We start from the raw sequence: 17,347 nt of genomic DNA, 5'->3' as shown, positions 1-17,347 counted from the left end.
ATAAATAATATTCAGCTGTTATGTTCCATGCCGAAATTATCCTATCGATGCTCATCATTTATCATTTGCTTCTAACTATGGAAATCTATAACTCTTAAACCGACAAGTTCTAACTCTTTCATTTACTTTGAGACTGCAATTGTGGCAGGATTCATAAATTCGTTTCTTGCCTCAGTTCAGTGGCCATCTATAATCTCTATCTGACATATTTTTAATCCCTTCCCTAATTTCAATAAAAAAACGTTCTTTAGAAATAACAGAAGAAAAATAAGTACATTATATTCACAGCCATTGATTATCTTCCAGAAAGCTTACCTATTAAAGCCATCATGTCATTTGAACTTTTAATAGAACTGCATTGTGCTAATACTGCTTTCCTTCTAATTTCATTTTGCAATTAAAATCCCTGTAGCAGTTTTTTCCAAAGTGTTTTCCTTGAGTCCTGGAGGATACAACATGTCTTCAGCCAGAATAAAGGGAGGCATGATTTAAGAAGCAAGTGTATTTGAGAAATTCTGGGTTAAAATAAGGTAAGGAGTTTTCACCTTTTATTACAGAATTCTCGAGATTTTGGAGATGTTAATGTTATTGTGACTTCCCAAAAAGGTCATGACCTCCAAAACTTTTCCCAAATATTGGGGACTGTAAAATCGTTTCAAAATATTAAAAAAAATGAAAACAGATCTTATTAATCTCCAAGTTCCCATTCTGTTGAGGTACTAAAATCAATCTTAAACATATCAATAAAGGAAAACTGAGTAAATTACAGAATACACAGTTGAATATTGTAGAGCCATCAGAAATAATTCTTCAGAGATCTTTGAATGGTATGAGGACATGTTAATGTTATAATAATATTGAGTAAAAGAATACACAATTACAGAGAATTTGCAATATTACTGGAAGTTATTGAAAATTCGAAAATTATTGAAAGGTGAAATCACATAAAAATGGCTCATGATTTTATGGCTGATTTTTTTTCTTTGCATTTTCCTACAAATTCCACTTCTTAAAAATTAATATGTATGAATTTTATAATATGAAGAAAGTAAAAACTGTTTCCTTTTTGTTTTCTTTATCATCATCAGCTCATCATTATTTTTCATTTGAACATTTTAATTGACTCTATTTTCCCTTTACCTCCAATCAATCCTTTGTCTTAGGAGTTAACAAATTTTGGCCAACAGGCCCCATTGGGATGTTGCCTGTTTTTGTAAATAAAGTTTTTTTGGAACATAGTCATACCCACTTGTTTGCATATTGTCTATGGTTGTTTTTGTTCTGTAACAACAGAATTGAGCAGTTGTGATCAAGACTTTCTAGCCTGAAAGTCTGACTTATTTACTCTGTTGCAGGGCTGGGACTAGGGATGCAAATGAGGCCGTCAAGGGGCACTCACTCTCAGGAGAGAGGCACTCACTCCCAGGACAATTATGTGCTCAAACATGTGTAGCACTGAACTATCCAGTAGATGCTTGCATCTTGGGCAATGAAAGAAATAGATATGCAATAGATTTATTGGGGGAAATGCCTGTGCAGAGTAAGTGGAAGAAGATCAGGAGTAGGTGGGGAGTTCTTCAGACCAATAGTCTGGCCTTTTTGTAGGAGAAGGAAAAAGAATAGTAGGTCTGGCCTTTTTGACAGGAGAAGGAAAAAGAATCAGTTAAGAGCAGTCTTAGGATACAGCGCTGTTCTGTGAAAGTCTCAGCCTGGCCAATGTGGAGTTCAAGAGTGAGACTAACAGTACAGGAATCCCTCGCTGAGCAGGAATGGCCTGAATCTAATACTCCTGCCTTAGTACAAACACCGTGGTGGGCCCACAGGTGCCAAAGTTGGAGGCCATCAGCTGAATATATGTCCACCCAAAGATCTTTTGAAGAAACATCTAAGTGGTACACCTCCATGTCACCACAGTGCTTATTAATACTTGCTTATGTGATTTGAGGTGTGTGGATATTGTGGTTTATTCCTATAAATCATTATATCCCCCCCTTCCCACACACACTTTTGGCTTGGTAGAGATTGACTCCGTTTCAGACTAAGGGAATCAGGGGTGTGTCATCCCCGGTGCCATAGTGATTGGTGCATGGGTGGTTCAATCAGAATGAGGTTTAGGACTTTTAGTCATTGGGTATAGTTAGAGGTGAGTTCTCTTCCCTTGGATGTAAAGGAAGCATGTAACTCTGGTTGCTGCCGGTAGGACACATTAGTCAAGAATACTTTTTGCTAAAAGTAACCAAAATGCCCGATTAAAGTAATTGGTTACTGTTAAAAAAATACATCAGAGATGAGAGTTTGTTGGCTTAAGTTCAATGGTTTTTCGGCAACAAGTCCATAATTCACTTTGTCTTATTATTGCAGCAGATCCATTCTTATGCATTTGTAGTCAGCAGCAGGGGGCAGAGGGAGCACAAAGCACAAAGCATCATTTTCCTCATATGCCTTCCTCCTACCAGGAGAAAAAGTTTCATTCTCAAACACCCCTGAAGCAAGGACTGGGTTACACAGCTACCTTTTAAACCAGACTCAGAACCTTGATCTCTGAGATCAGAGGATCTCTATTACACACTAACCAAAAGTAAACTTCCATCTAGTGTAGAGGTGTGAAGTGGTGGGAAATGGCTTCTGGAAGGGTGACATAGAATCACCCACTTAGTTAGCTTGCAAGGCCAGCTGAACATGAAGCTGATAAAAAGAGAAAGATAGAGCTGGGAAAAAAGATAGAGGAATGGAACCAGAGTTCCCATCATATCACACTTAGGGTTCATTCTATCTCAGGAATATTCTGTTATATGAAACAATGGAACCATATGATGATCAAGTAAGACTGAACTGATTTTCTCTTTCCTACAACTGAAGAATCCTAGTTGACTGAAGGGAAGAGAATGTTGTCTTTAGAGTTTCCAAGACAGAGTAGCAAAGCTGAAAATCAACCAAGGGGGTTGGGCTGTATTAGTTAAGATGCTTTCTGTTGTAAGTTATAAACAAACAAACAAACAAAAATCCCTAAGTCAAAGTGACTACATAACAATGTAATGTATTATCTTTATGAAAGGAAATCTAAAAGTAGGACAGGATCCAAGAATTTGGCAGCTCGAGAACACCATTAACAACTTAGGTTCTTAACAAGCAATGGGTCAATAAAGAAATCAACAGAGAAATAAGAAAAAATACTTTGTGATACATGAAAATAGATATACAACATGCCAAAATTTATGAGATGCAGTGAGAGCAGCTCTAAGAGGGAAGTTCATAGTGATAAATGACTACTTAAAAAAAAAATCTCAAATGACCTAACCCTATACCTGAAGAAACTCCAAAAAGAAAAATAAATAAATCCCAAACTTAGAAGGCAGTAAATAACAAAGATCAGAGTGGAAATAAATGAAATAGAGACCACAAAGACAATAGAAAAGATCAATGAAACAAAGAGCTGGTTCTTTGAAAAGACAAAATTGACACACCTTTAGCCAGAGTCACCAGAAAAAAAAGAAAGGACTCAGGAAAATACAATCAGAAATGAAAGAGAAGAAGTTACAACTGATACCACAGAAATACAAAGGATTATAAGAGACTACTATGAACATTTCTATGCCAACAAATTGAACAACCTAGAGAAAAATAGACAAATTCCTAGAAACATACAACCTTCCAAGAGTGAATCATGAAGAAATAGAAAATCTGAATAGACAAATTACTAGTAAAAAGACTGAATCAGTAATAATAAAACAAAACAAAACAAAACAAAACAAAAAACCTCCCAAGAAAGATTTCAGGACCAGACAGCTTCACTGATGAATTATGCAAAAAAAAAAAAAAAAAAAAAATCAAAGTATTAATACCAATCCTTCTGAAACTCCTCCATAAAATGCAAGATGAGGGAACACTTCCAAACTCATTTTACAAGGCCAACATTACCCTGATCCCCAAACCAAATAAGGACACTACAAGGAAAGAAAATTACAAGCCAATATCCTTGATAAAAACAGATGCAAAAATCCTCAACAAATTATTAGCAAACCAAAATCAATAGTATATTAGAAGGATCATACACCATGATCAAGTGGGATTTATTTGAGGGATGCAAGAATTGTTCAACATCTATATATCAATCAATATAACATCACTTTAACAAAATGAAAGATAAAAATCCTATGATCATCTCAATAAATGTAGAAAAGCATTTGACAAGATTCAACATCCATTTATGATAAAAACTCTCAACGAAGGGGGAATAGAGGTGCCTCAACATAATAAAAAACATATATGGCAAGCCTATAGCTAACATCATACTCAATGGCAAAAAGCTGAAAGCATTTCCTTGAATACCAGGAACAAGAAAAGGATGCCCACTTTCACCTTTTTTATTCAACATAGTATTGGAAAGTGCTAACCAGAACAATTAGGCAAGAAAAAGAAATAAAAGCACCCAAATTGGAAAGGAAGAAGTAAAACTTAGACTATTTGTAGATGACATATTACATTTAGAAAACCCAAAAGTTCCCACCAAAAAAACCTGTTAGAACTAATAAATAAATTTAGTAAAGTTGTGAAATACAAAATAATATACCTAAATCAGTTGTATTTCTATGCACTGATAACAAACTATTAAAAAGAAAACTTAAGAAAAGAAATCCATTTATAATTACATAAAAAATACTAAAATACTTTGGAATAAATTTAACCAAGGAGGTAAAAGACCTGTACACTTAAACACTAAGACATTGATGAAAGAAATTGAAGAATGGACAAATAAGTGGAAATACATTCCATGCTCTTGATTTGGAAGAAATAATAGTGTTAAGCAGCCCATACTACACAAAGCAATCTACAAATTCAGTGCAATCCCTATTAATAGTCCAGTGGTATTATTCACAGAAATAAAACAAACAGTCCTAAAAATTTGTATGGGACTACCATAGATCCCTGATAGCCAAAGCAAATCTGAGAAAGAACAAAGCTGGAGATTCATGATGTACTCCCTGATTTCAAAACAGTAATCAAAACAGTGTGGTACTGGTATAAAAAAGAGATGAATGGAACAAAATGGAGAGCTCAGAAGTGAACCGATGCATATATGGACAATTAATTTACGACAAAAGAGCCAAGAATATCCAACAGAGAAAGAAGTTTCTTCAATAAATGGTGCTGGGAAAACTTGATAGCCACATGCGAAAGAAGGAAACTTGACCACTATCTTATACTTCACACGAAAATTAACTCAAAATGCATTAAAGACTTGAATATAATATGTGAAACCATAAAACTCCTAGAAGAAAATATAAGTGGTAAGTTTCTTGATACTGGTCTTGGCAATGTGTTTTTGACTCTAACTCCAAAAGCAGAGACAACAAAAGCAAAAATAAACAGGTGGGACTACATCAAACTAGCAAGCTTATGCACAAAAAAAGAAACCATCAATGACATGAAAAGGCAACCTACTGAAATGGGAGAAAGTATTTGTAAATCATATATCTGATAAGGGGTTAACATCCAAAATATATAAAGAACTCCTACTACTCAATGACAAAAAAATCATAAACAATTCAATTTAAAAATGAGCAGAAGATCTGAATAGACATTTTCCAAAGAAGACATATAGATGGCCAAAAGGTACACATGAAAAGATGTTCTATATCACTAATGGGGAAATGCAAATCAAAATCTCAGTGAGATGTCACCTCACACCTGTTAGAATGGGTATTATCAAAAACCCAAGAAATAACATGTGCTAGTGAGGATATGGGGAAAAAAGGAACTCTTGTGAAATGTTGGTTGGAATGTAAATTGGTATATTCACTATGGAAACCAGTAGGACATTCCTCAAAAAAAATCAAAATAGAACTATCATATGCAATTCTACTTCTGGGTATTCATCCAAAGAAAACTAACCACTAATTTGAAAATATATATGCCTCTCATGTTTTGATGAGTCTGCAGTATATTTTCAATAGCCACGCAACCCAAATATCCAGTGAGGGATGGATGAATAAAAAAGATGTGATATATTTGTGTGGAATACTATTCAGCCATAAAAAAAGAATGAAATGCTGCCATTTGCAACAACACGGATGGACCCTGACAGCATTATGATAAAAGAAATAAGTCAAACAGAGAAAGCCAATACTGATATAATGGTCTCACTTATGTGCAGCATTTTAAAACAACAACAAACCAAGCTCATAGGTACAAAGAACATTTTGGTGGTTGTCAAGGGTGGAGTATAGGAGATGGGAAAAATGAGTGATGGTGGTCAAAAGCTACAAACTTCCAGTTACAAAATAATTAAAACATATGGATATAATATACAGTGTGGTGACCATAGTTAATAATAATTTGTTACATATTTGGAAGTTGCTAAGAGAGTATATCTTGAAAGTTCTGCAGCGCCTGGGTGACTTAGTCAGTTAAGTGTCTGACTTTGACTCAGGTCATGATCTCATGGTCTATGAGTTCCAGCCCTGCCTGGGGGTCTGTGCTGACAGCTCAGAGCCTAGAGCCTGCTTCAGATTCTGTGCCTTCCTCTCTCTGTGACCCTTCCCTGCTCATACTCTGTCTCTGTCTCTCTGTCTCTCTCTCTCTCTCAAAAAAAAATAAACATTAGAAACATTAAAAAAAAAATTCCTAATCTCAAGGAAAAAAAACTTGTAACCGTGAGATAACAGATGTAAACTAGACTTACTGTGGTGATCATTTTGAAATATATACAAATATCCAATTATGTGGTGTACCTAAAACTAATACAGTGTTATAGATCAATTAGACAAAAGAAGGAGAAGAAGGAGGAGAGAGAGAGAGAGAGAGAGAGAGAAGGGGAGGAGAAGGGAGAGGGGGAGGGGAAGGGAGAGTGAAAAGAACTGAGATTCTGTCTCCCTGCTCAGCCATCACCACCAAATTTAGCCTAAGGTAAAGATGGCTGCCTTTGGCAACGGAAGCAACATCTAACATGAGAGAAAGGGTGTAGAACCTAGGTCTTTCTCTTTAGTTTGATAGGATCAATCTGGACCAAAAAAAAAAACCACATGAAGCAAATGATTGTGTAGAGGAGCAGCAGGGCTGAGATTTGGGAATAGCTGAAATGTATATACTGGCGCATATACACACACAGCTAGTGGCCTGTTTCTTCAGCTTGGAATAAATCTAGTCTCAAGTACTGCTTTCATCATCATAATTACATAAACTAATAACTGCTAAGTGTTTACCATATGCCAGGCACTCTTCCAAATATCTTTACATGCACTATCTCATTATCCTCACCAACTGCAACAGCCCTTTGAGGCTGTTTTTATCATCCCTGCTTTACAGAGGAAGCAACTGAAGCCACAGAAACATTAAGTCATTTGGACAAAGTCACACAGCCAGTAAGTGGCAGAACTGGTATTTGACTGCAGGAAATCTGAATACAAATTTCAGTATCTGACACTCCTGGATTTGGATTCTTCCCTCTGTTATTTCCCAGCTGTGCAACCTTGGGCAAGTCACTTCACTCTTCTGAGCATCATGTTCCTGTTCCATGCAATAAGATCACATGATAGATTATGATTTACGTCATAGATACTCTCATCAGTGTGCTAGAGTTCCCCAAGACTACCCTCAGATTCAATGATTCACTAAAATGACTCAGAACACAGAAAAGCTGTTTTACTTACAGCTTATTATAGTGAACAGACACATATTAAAATCAGGAAAAGGAGCATAGGGCAGGCACAAGTTTCCAGTTATCCTCTCTCAGTAGAGTTTACAGACAATGCTTATTTCTCCCAGCAATAATGTGTAACAACATGTACAGAGTATTGCCAACCAGGGAAACTTATCTGAGCTGTGATGTCCATTGTGTGGTAATGTGGGCATGGGGTAATCCCACCCTTCCCAAGGTCACAATGATACAACATGGCCCAAGGCCATCACCGTCAGTTACATCATTAACATAAAGTATTGGGGTGGCCCAAGGCCCCAGGTATAAAAAGGCACTGTTATCAAGCAGGATATTCCAAGGATTTAGAAGTTATTTCCCAGAGCCAGTCGAGGGCCAGTTTTCTTCTGAACGTGAAGGGTTTGAACATCTCAGGCCTGGTAGTTAACCCTCTCCTTTACCCCACTGTCACAGCCAGAAAGCATTATTTAGCAATTAAGGACCTGAGAGGATCCATCCAGTTTAAACTTATTGATTACCGCTTTACAAAGATTAATATTTGCTATTTCTGGTCCCACAACTCATAAATATCAATAATCTGCTCTATTTTAGAATCTCTAAACCAACACATTTTTTGAAGGTTTATTTATTTTTGAGGGAGAGAGAGACAGAGCACAAGCAGGGGAGGGACAGAGAGAGACGGAGACACAGAATGCAAAGCAGGCTCCAGGTGCTGAGCTGTCAGCACAGAGCCCCACCTGGGGCTGGAACTCACAAACCCTGAGATCACAACCTGAGCCGAAGTCAGAGGCTTAACTGACTGAGCCACCCAGGTGCCCCAGAACCAACAATTTTAAAAGGGAAGATTTCTCAAAAGCCATAGTACTTATCATAGCAAGAAGTACAAATGGTTTGGAGTTATACTGTATTTATGATACAATATATGATTGGTGATAAGTACATCAATTTGTTTCCTTCTAAAGTCAGATGATCTCTTTTTGTTTTATTCAGGAATATGTAGACAGATCCAAATGTTTATTTTTCTATTTGGACTTTTATGCCAGTAATCTCAAAGATTTTTTTGAGTGCACACACCTTTTTAATATAACTTTGACCTAGCCACTCTAATTTATGTGTATTAACTTATTTATAAATCATGTGCACTTCACTAAAATAATGCATGTATGATAAGTTACACAATAGAAATCTTAAAATGATGAAATTGAAAAGTAAATGTAAATAGAAGTTCTAATATGGTTTTTCCTTAATTGAGTGGATCATCTTGTGAATCACTTGGGTACACATCTTCTCTGTGGATATTGTTATTCTACACACTGAAACCGTACCCCAAGTCCTTAATATCAGTCTGTCCTGGATAGCCTGGATCTCTCTGAGGCCCTCACCTTAACATTATTGTAATAGCATTATATTATGGAGGATATTATTTGATAAGGTAGTAGGAGAAATAATCGATATGTATGAAATAACACACTAGAACATTAAGCTGTATGGCAAAGAGACTAAGGATTCAAGGCAAGCTCCAGAAGTTGGATTTATCAGATGAGGGAGATCAGGAAGAGTCCACAAAAGACGGCGGCATGTGGCTGGCTTTTGAGATGAACGGAATCGGGTTGGCAGGTGAACAAAGTGAACTCAAGTGAGCAAAGGCCTGGAGGGAGGACTAAATGTGACCCAAACTGCAGAGAATGTGAGACCAGTCCAACTGAAAGACCCAGCCAGGCCAGTCTTGAAGCTCTTCACCTCCTCTCCCATTTGGCCACTAAAGTGATTCAATCTGCTTCTTTTCCTAACTCTCAGGAGCTCCAGTGGCTGAAAGCTGTCCTCTCAGACATCAAGGTAACTAAGTTCTGTCTACTGTCCTCACGTGTCAGCTCCTTGAAAATCCCTTTCCTGAGCTTTCTAGCCTCTGGCTGGCTTTCGAACTCTTCCTCAAGTAGTTATCAATCACAGGCTTTTTCTAGGTGGGACTAGGTTGGATAGGTGATAGGAGAATTTTAGTCAGGGGTAAGCCCTCCTTGCGATGGTAAGCAATTCATGTTTTCAAGTTAAAAGTCCTGCCAGTAAGCTATGTATTGTCTTGTGCTGTGTGCAGTTTTTATTTAAAAATGTGTAGTGGGTAGAGGCTGAAATAAGATTCCACTGATACATCAACTCTCTCAGTAAAGTTCACTTGGGATCATGCCTTGAGAACGTTCCATCTTCTGAGAGTAGGTCTGAAGGAAGCTCACCAAGAAGAGAGCAGGGAGGGTGGGTGATGTGGCAGGAAGTATATGTTAATGCAGTTAAAAATTAATTGGCATGTGTGTGGTAATAGGAAAACTGAAAGGAACAGATGTTGAAGAGAGGCCAGTTGCCAGCACACAGGGATAGATTGACTGTCTTTCTGCCGGTGCTCAAACCGAGCTCCTAGGAGAAATGGTTTTGCTACCTCAAGGTCTTAACGGAACATTAGTCAGGACCATGGAGACTGAGTTTTTGCCAAGGAGATGTCATCATCAACCAGATTTCAAAGAGGCAGTGCAAGCATACTATGTGCAAAGAGGCTCTGTTCCTTGTACACTGTTTCAGACCAAGCTCTTCCAGGCTCGGATGCTCGCATAGCCCCTTCATGGAAGCAAAACTCAAGAAGCCTGTTGTTTTCTCTCGGCACTCATCATGTATGGTCCTTGACACATTCAAGAGTCACCAAATCTCCACATTCAATCCAGCCACACAACTGGCCTCAGGCTGCACCTATTATTATTTACGGCACTACGATCTGTTAGACCAATGGGACTTCCGCAAAGATATGTTTCCATATCCACATAATTCCATTCATTAGTTAATTCACAATAAAAATATAGTGAGTGTTCCCACAATGCTTTGTGCAAGCACTGGTTATGTACTGGAGATCTATCAGTGAGAAGAAATAAATATTCTTGCCCTTATGGGGCTTATATTCCAATGGAAAATAATAACCAATAACCAATAAACATAACAAGTTATATATTACAATGGAAGGGATATGTACTATGGATAAAGAGAAAAAGCAAAGCAGAGTAAAGAGGATAGAGAGTGCCAGGGTAGGAGTGAATGACAATTTCAAATTGAGTGATCAGGCTTCTACATTACAGGGAGCAAATGGATATTAGAGGGAAGAGAATTTAAGTCAGTGGGAACAGCCAGCAAAAGCCCTAATTTGGGAGGTGCATGAGCAAAAGGAGCAAGAGAAACAGGAGAAGAAAATGAAGTCAGAGAAGAATGGGCCCAGAACACCAAGGACCTTTTGGGCAATAATAAGGCCTTTTGGCGTTGGGTCTAGGTGAAATGGGAACCATAGTAGTGTTTTAAGCAGAGGAGATACATGATCTGACATGTTTTGAAAAGATCTCTCTGCTTACAGAATTGAGCTAAGGGACAATTATAGACACAGAGAGGTGATTTAGGAGATTATTACAATGATCTAAGCAAGAGATGATGGCAGCTTAAACCAAGGTAGGAAGAAGCAGTTAAATTCTAGATATAATCTAGACTATCCTCTGCTTTAGTTATGCTTGAGTGTCCTGAAGTATAAGCTACTGCACAGCCTTCACCATGTGTTAGCAATACACTCTGTCTTGAATTTCCCAAATTTACTTTTTCATGTAATATTTATTATGATCAATGTTGAATGGTGTTTTTTTAATGTTAATTTATTTATTTTGAGGGGGGGAGGGGCAGAGAGAGAGAGAGAGAGGTAGAGAGAGAATCCCAAGCAGGCTCCATGCTGTCAGCACAAAGCCAGACACAGGGTTCAACCTCATGAACCATGAGATCATGACCTGAGCCAAAATCAAGAGTCAGACGCTTAACCAACTGAGCCACCCAGACTCTTGGATAGTGTTGCTTTAATGTCTAAGCTTCAGGGTAGAAATTGGTAACTGGCCATCTGCCTGTATCTGTTATAAAGTGTTTTGTTTTTATTTTGTTTTGTTTTTTGCTTTTTAAAATGGAACTAGCATCCTAAGAATAAGAGATACAAATAAAAATCTGAATTCCTAGCTTCACTTTAAAAATTGGAATATCTGGCATTGCATTTTCTCATGATAACCTTCAGCTAAAACTGAATGGCTATTCCCATTACAGCCACCCACTCCCCCAAGTCCCTACATGGTATATGTTGACATTACTTGCCTGGACCATGTAGGCATTAGGGGTTGTGAAAATGCCCTGGTCCAGAAGGAGTTTTGAGGACCAAGAGGGTCATTGATATAGGTCAAGGCCAAAGATGCCACCAGGACATTAGACTCTGGGGTGTGGGACACTCAAGGAGACAAAGAAGTTTAAAGCTCATTTGTACATACAAATACCCTTTTTGGATTTTTCTCTAAAAACATTTGTCTTTCTCCCTGGGTCCCTCTGTCTCCTCTCACACAGTTGGTATGATGAGACAAGCCAGACTTCTTCCAGCTTGTGACAAAGATTACTTCTCTCCCTTCCTCCCTTGTAAAGAACCTAGTGGATATAAGTGGGGCTTCAGGTATCAGAACCCAAGGAGTGTGTGGCAGAGGCCACATACTCTAGACTTTAGGAAGAAGACTACTATCTTGCTGTCGAGTCTACTATTTTCTGCCTTATATTGACCTGTGACTAGTAATACCTGGATGACCAACACAGGTATGAGGTTCTAAGTAATGACTTGAGCCATAGACCTTGGGCCCTCCAGCTCTCCATGGTCAGGGGTTCCATGGAGGCCTCTGGGATCAAATTCCTCTAGTCATGAAACATGTGCATTTGCTTAGAGTTTCCCTTGTGAACCTGGAGTGTCTATATTCAAATTGTCAATGAGATGGTGACTGGGGGTCTGGCTATCTCTCTGCATAAGAGATATGAGGCCCTCAAATGAGAGCACTGAATCAATGAAAAATATCTCAAAGGCTTTATTTCTGCACTTATTAGAAAAAGACAAGGAAAGACTCATTCTGTTCTCTATCTCCTTTTGCTATGGATCTCAAGGATGGAGCAACAAGGTCTACCTTACCCGTTGTATGATACAATGTCAAGCACACTCCTGCATGACTCTTACCAGAATCATCCATACACTTGAGAAGGCTTGAAATTCCAACAGTCTTTCATTTAACTATTTAAAATGAGATTTGACGTGTAAACCATAGAAGCACTAACCCCCTGGTAGCACTAGGCCCTATTAAGTTCTCAGGGTAGCACAGAGAAAGCAGAGATGATAAGACAAAGAATCCAAGTGTGTTTACTGACCACCTTTCACCACAAAATGAGATCAAGCAATAATCTTGGCCCAGGCTGGACTCAGGAGGAGACATCACAAAAAATTTTTTTGCATCTCCTGGTCTTTTCCAAATTCCCATCCTCCCATCACCATGGCATGGCATGGGAACCCACATGTTATAAAGGGAGAAAAGGCGATTTGTGAATCTTAGCTCCCTGACCTTCAGGCCTCTTTAAGTTTTATTCTATGCTTTTGAAGACCAATTACCTAATTTGTACATTGCAAGGGAGAAGATTTCTATGGAAGGATGTTGGAAGTAGCATAGAGTTTCTAAATGGTTAGGTAGAAACAGCAAGAGGGCCATCATGCTAATGACTGGCCACTCAAGGTTATTCCATCAACAGAGGAAGATGTCAGGCCCCTAACTGAGAATGGATGGGGCAGAAAACTAAAATGCTTATGACTGATCTAAGTTCACTTAAAGTCCTGTTTGAGTGTTAGACCTTCATATCACTGAAAATTTTCTCTGCATGCTTAACTTATTATTACTGATAAATAAAAACATCTGGGAGAAGCTATGCACATGCTTTAAATTCTCACTAGGGTAGAAACGACTGATTCCATATCACTCCTGAAGAGCACAGCTTTAAGTAGAGGAAGGGCAATACCAAATCTAAGATCATAGATGAGTACAGTGGAGATAATAAAATCAACTAACTAGGGACACCTGGGTGGCTCAGTCAGGTGAGCATCCAACTCTTGATTTCATCATGATCCCAGGGTCATGGGACTGTGCTCTGCACTGAGCATGGAGACTGCTTAAGATTCTCTCTCTCTGCCTCTCTCTCACTCACATGCAATTTCGCTCTCAATAAATAAATAAACTAACTAACTAACTGGAGTTCGTAGACAATAGGTACAAAAAACCCTGGAGTCTATCATTTAAACAGTTTGCTTTTAAGGGTGCCTGGGTGGCTCGGCTGGTTAAACAGCCAACTTCAGTTCAGGTCATGATCTCATGGTTTGTGAGTTCTAGCCCTGCACTGGGGTCTGTGCTGGGAGACTGCTTCAGATTCTGTGTCTCCCTGTCTCTCTGATCCTCCCCTGCTTTCACTCTGCCTCTCTCAAAACTGAGTAAATGTTAAAAAATTTTTTTAATGTTTTAAAATTTTAAATGTTTAAAAAAAACATTAAACATTAAAAAAAAAGTTGACTTTTAGTTGTATGAATTAACCTTGAGTGTGGAATGCATTGGGCATGTGATGTTTTAGGTATGGTCGTTGCCCTCACAAAAGAGCTTATATAGAGAGTTTGATAGGGTTTTAAATTCCCACACATGTCCTTAACTCTGGAGAATAACCTGATGGTTACCAGAGGGGAGGTGCATGGGGGGATGGGTGAAATAGGTGATGGGGATTAAAGAGTGCACTTGTGATGAGCACTGGGTGATGTATGGAATTGTTGAATCACTATATTGTATACCTGGAACTAATAACACTATATGTTAATTATACTGGAATAAAAATAAAAATAAATTTTTTTTTAAAAATTCTAGGGGAGGGGTGCCTGGGTAGCTTAGTCGGTTAAGCATCAGACTCTTGGTTTCAGCTCAGGCCGTGACCTCATGGTTTGTGAGTTCAAGCCCTGCAGCATTGGGCTCTGCACTGCCAGTGCAGAGCCTGCTTGTGATTCTCTCCCCACCCCGCCCCTCCCTCCCTCCCTCTCTCTGTCTCTCTCTCTCAAAATAAATAAAAATAAACTTAAAAAATTCTAGGGGTGCCTGGGTTGCTCCATTGGTTGAGCCTCTGACTCTTGATTTTGACTCAGGATGATCCCAAGGTTGTGGGATTGAGCCCTGCCTCAGGCTCTGCAATGAGTGTGATGAGTGTGGAGTGTGCTCAAGATGCGCTCTCTCTCTCTGCCCCTCTCCCCCTCTTGCTCGTGCTCTCCATCTCTCAAACACACACACAAATTCTAATGCATGTCCTGATTTGGGGTGAAATAAGCATTAAATCATCCCTGGTATGAGGCAAGTCCTTTCAATGTGGTTCCCAGATGCCCCTTAACAAGCTCTAATTTGAGCCAGGTGCTCAGGCTTGATCAATTCCCTATACCTAAGTCTGAGCTATGGCCCAAGTAGCATGTCCATTTTTCTGAGCCCAAAGGGGCAAGAGTCAATGCATTATTGTTAATGGGAACTAGTGACCTTGCAGAGGTCCGGCCCCGAAAGGATCTGGTGTTATCTCCTTGCTCTGTGTCACATTTGTTACTGACCACAGCTAAAAGAATTGTGTTTTGTTTTGTTTTGTTGGTTCATTTGCAATCTGAAGAAAGATTTGGACCTCAGGATGCAAATGACAAAATGTACTTTGTACCCTTGTAAATGATTTGAGCCCCCTAAATTCTTAGTGTTGTAGTACTGACACGGGGACAAACAGCCCAAAGAATAGAGATATTCTGGGTCCTCAGAGAGCCATTCCTGTGGATGTCCTGCTGCTCTCAAACAATAGCAGCCAAACAGAGAAACAGGAAAACAAGATCAGCCATCCCGGAAATCAAAAAGAGATTGAGTGGGGGATGAGGAGGGGTAAGACAGCAAACATATGGAAGAGTTTTCAGTTATGGAGGAAGGAAGCCAAACACAGGGGCCATTATTTCAATTTTCTTCAGTTTTCAACCTTAAGAGATGCCCAGGAAATACTTTGTGCTAATTCTCTTTTCTTAAAAAGCTGAAAAATCTTTCAAAACCAGAAAGAAGTAAATGTGGCTTACAACTGCTTTGGCTTTTTTTTTTTTTAATTTCTTTTCCCTGTATTTCAAAATAAATTGCATTTCTTCTACCCAGGAGTTAACTAGTTCAAAGCTGTTGCATGAGTGACAATTTCACTAAAATAACCAGAAAATATTTGCTATGCAGAAATTCTCATGAAGTTAAATATTGCATGGGACCGTTTTATACAACACCGGATTCATTCACTTTTGAATATCCTGGACACATAGTGGATACCTTCTATTAAGAAGGGCACTCTAGGGCTTTTATTAATTTCCATGGTGCTTCTTGGCCTATTTTCACCTTTTTGTCGTAATGTTCTCTGTAGAGAAGCAATTTAGCTGAGAAAAAAATAAACAGACCAGAATTTAAAGAACTCTTTTATCTTCATAAGCCTCACATGACTTCTGACTCATATTTCAATAAACATAGTCTAAAATTTTGATGGGGATAAACATGCTTTTGTAATATTTTTCTAACAAAAATATTCATACTTCTTTCCAGAAATTAATTAGTATTCACAGCCATCAATGTTAAAATTGTATGATTTCTATTATGAAGTCATTTTAATCACTCAAGATACATAAGCTGTTGAGTGTTTCCTTGGATTGCAAGACAAGCCAATCAAAATAACAGAGAGTAAAAAATAATCTCAGGTAAACAGACCCCATGATCTTTTCATACACAAGTGCAAATATGTGAGTGTGTGTGTATGCAAGGTACATTTTAGAACAAATCTTAACTCTCTCAAAATGTCACTTCAAAAACAAAGAAAGATTAAAGGTGAAAATTTGAAAAAAATTACCTCAGCAATAGCTCCAACTTTAAGCTTAGTGACAGTGTCACCCTTTAATATATACTGTTGCTTGGAAAAGAATTCTCTTAACAGTCTTCATCCTTATATTCATATATTAAAATTAAGCATATCTATCACTTATACATCTCTCAGGATCACAGAAATCATTGTATAGTTTGCCACAATCAAGAAGTGAACTATCATTATCAAAAGTGGTAAGGAGAATTGGGATACTCACGGTCCCTTGGCTATGAAATCCACCGTACTTCCCCAAATCCTTGTGATGTCAGAGTAAATCCTACTAGAGGCTCTGTAAAATACCATACCAATCCTTTAACCAGTGTCAATGAGGCAGGTACTGAAGCCATGGGGGCAGGAGTGCGGGTGGGGAAAGACAGCTGCTGGAAAATAATCAGAAGTTCTGCCTCCTATTGCAAAATTGGATAACCTGGCCACAGAGCATGCATTCCTACCAGGAAATGTGAGGCAGCATCGGAAGAGCTCTGCCCTCTTTAGACTCGACAGCTGGTGTTCTGTCTGCAAAGCCTCATACCTTGCCTGTCTCACTCACCTGTTTCCTTCCTCACACCTGTAGGCATTTGAATTGACTCTAACCTTAGAGAATACGTAACCCAATACCCTTCAGCTTGCAACATCCTACCTGGTCTTAGGTGTCCTCATTTCCTTGAGGCCTTCCCTACTACTCTGAAGTCCAGGGCTGGTGTCTTCATGCCCACAGGGCCCCGCACATATCTCTGTCATTGTGCTGTAGAATGATGGCTTAATGTGTTTGCTGCCCAGGGTTAGCATATAGTCCCTACTCTCTGCCGGCCTCGCAGGAACACTAGGATAAGCATATTCCCCAAAGCCATGAAGAGATACAAGATGAAATAAGATAAGGGCCATATTCATATTTAATTAAGG

The sequence above is a fragment of the Herpailurus yagouaroundi genome, unplaced genomic scaffold (genome assembly GCF_014898765.1).
Source record: "Herpailurus yagouaroundi ecotype Mexico unplaced genomic scaffold, PumYag 29, whole genome shotgun sequence".
Taxonomy (NCBI): Eukaryota; Metazoa; Chordata; class Mammalia; order Carnivora; family Felidae; genus Herpailurus; species Herpailurus yagouaroundi.
The sequence above is the reverse complement of the archived record's forward strand: the minus strand, read 5'-3'. Positions refer to the sequence as shown.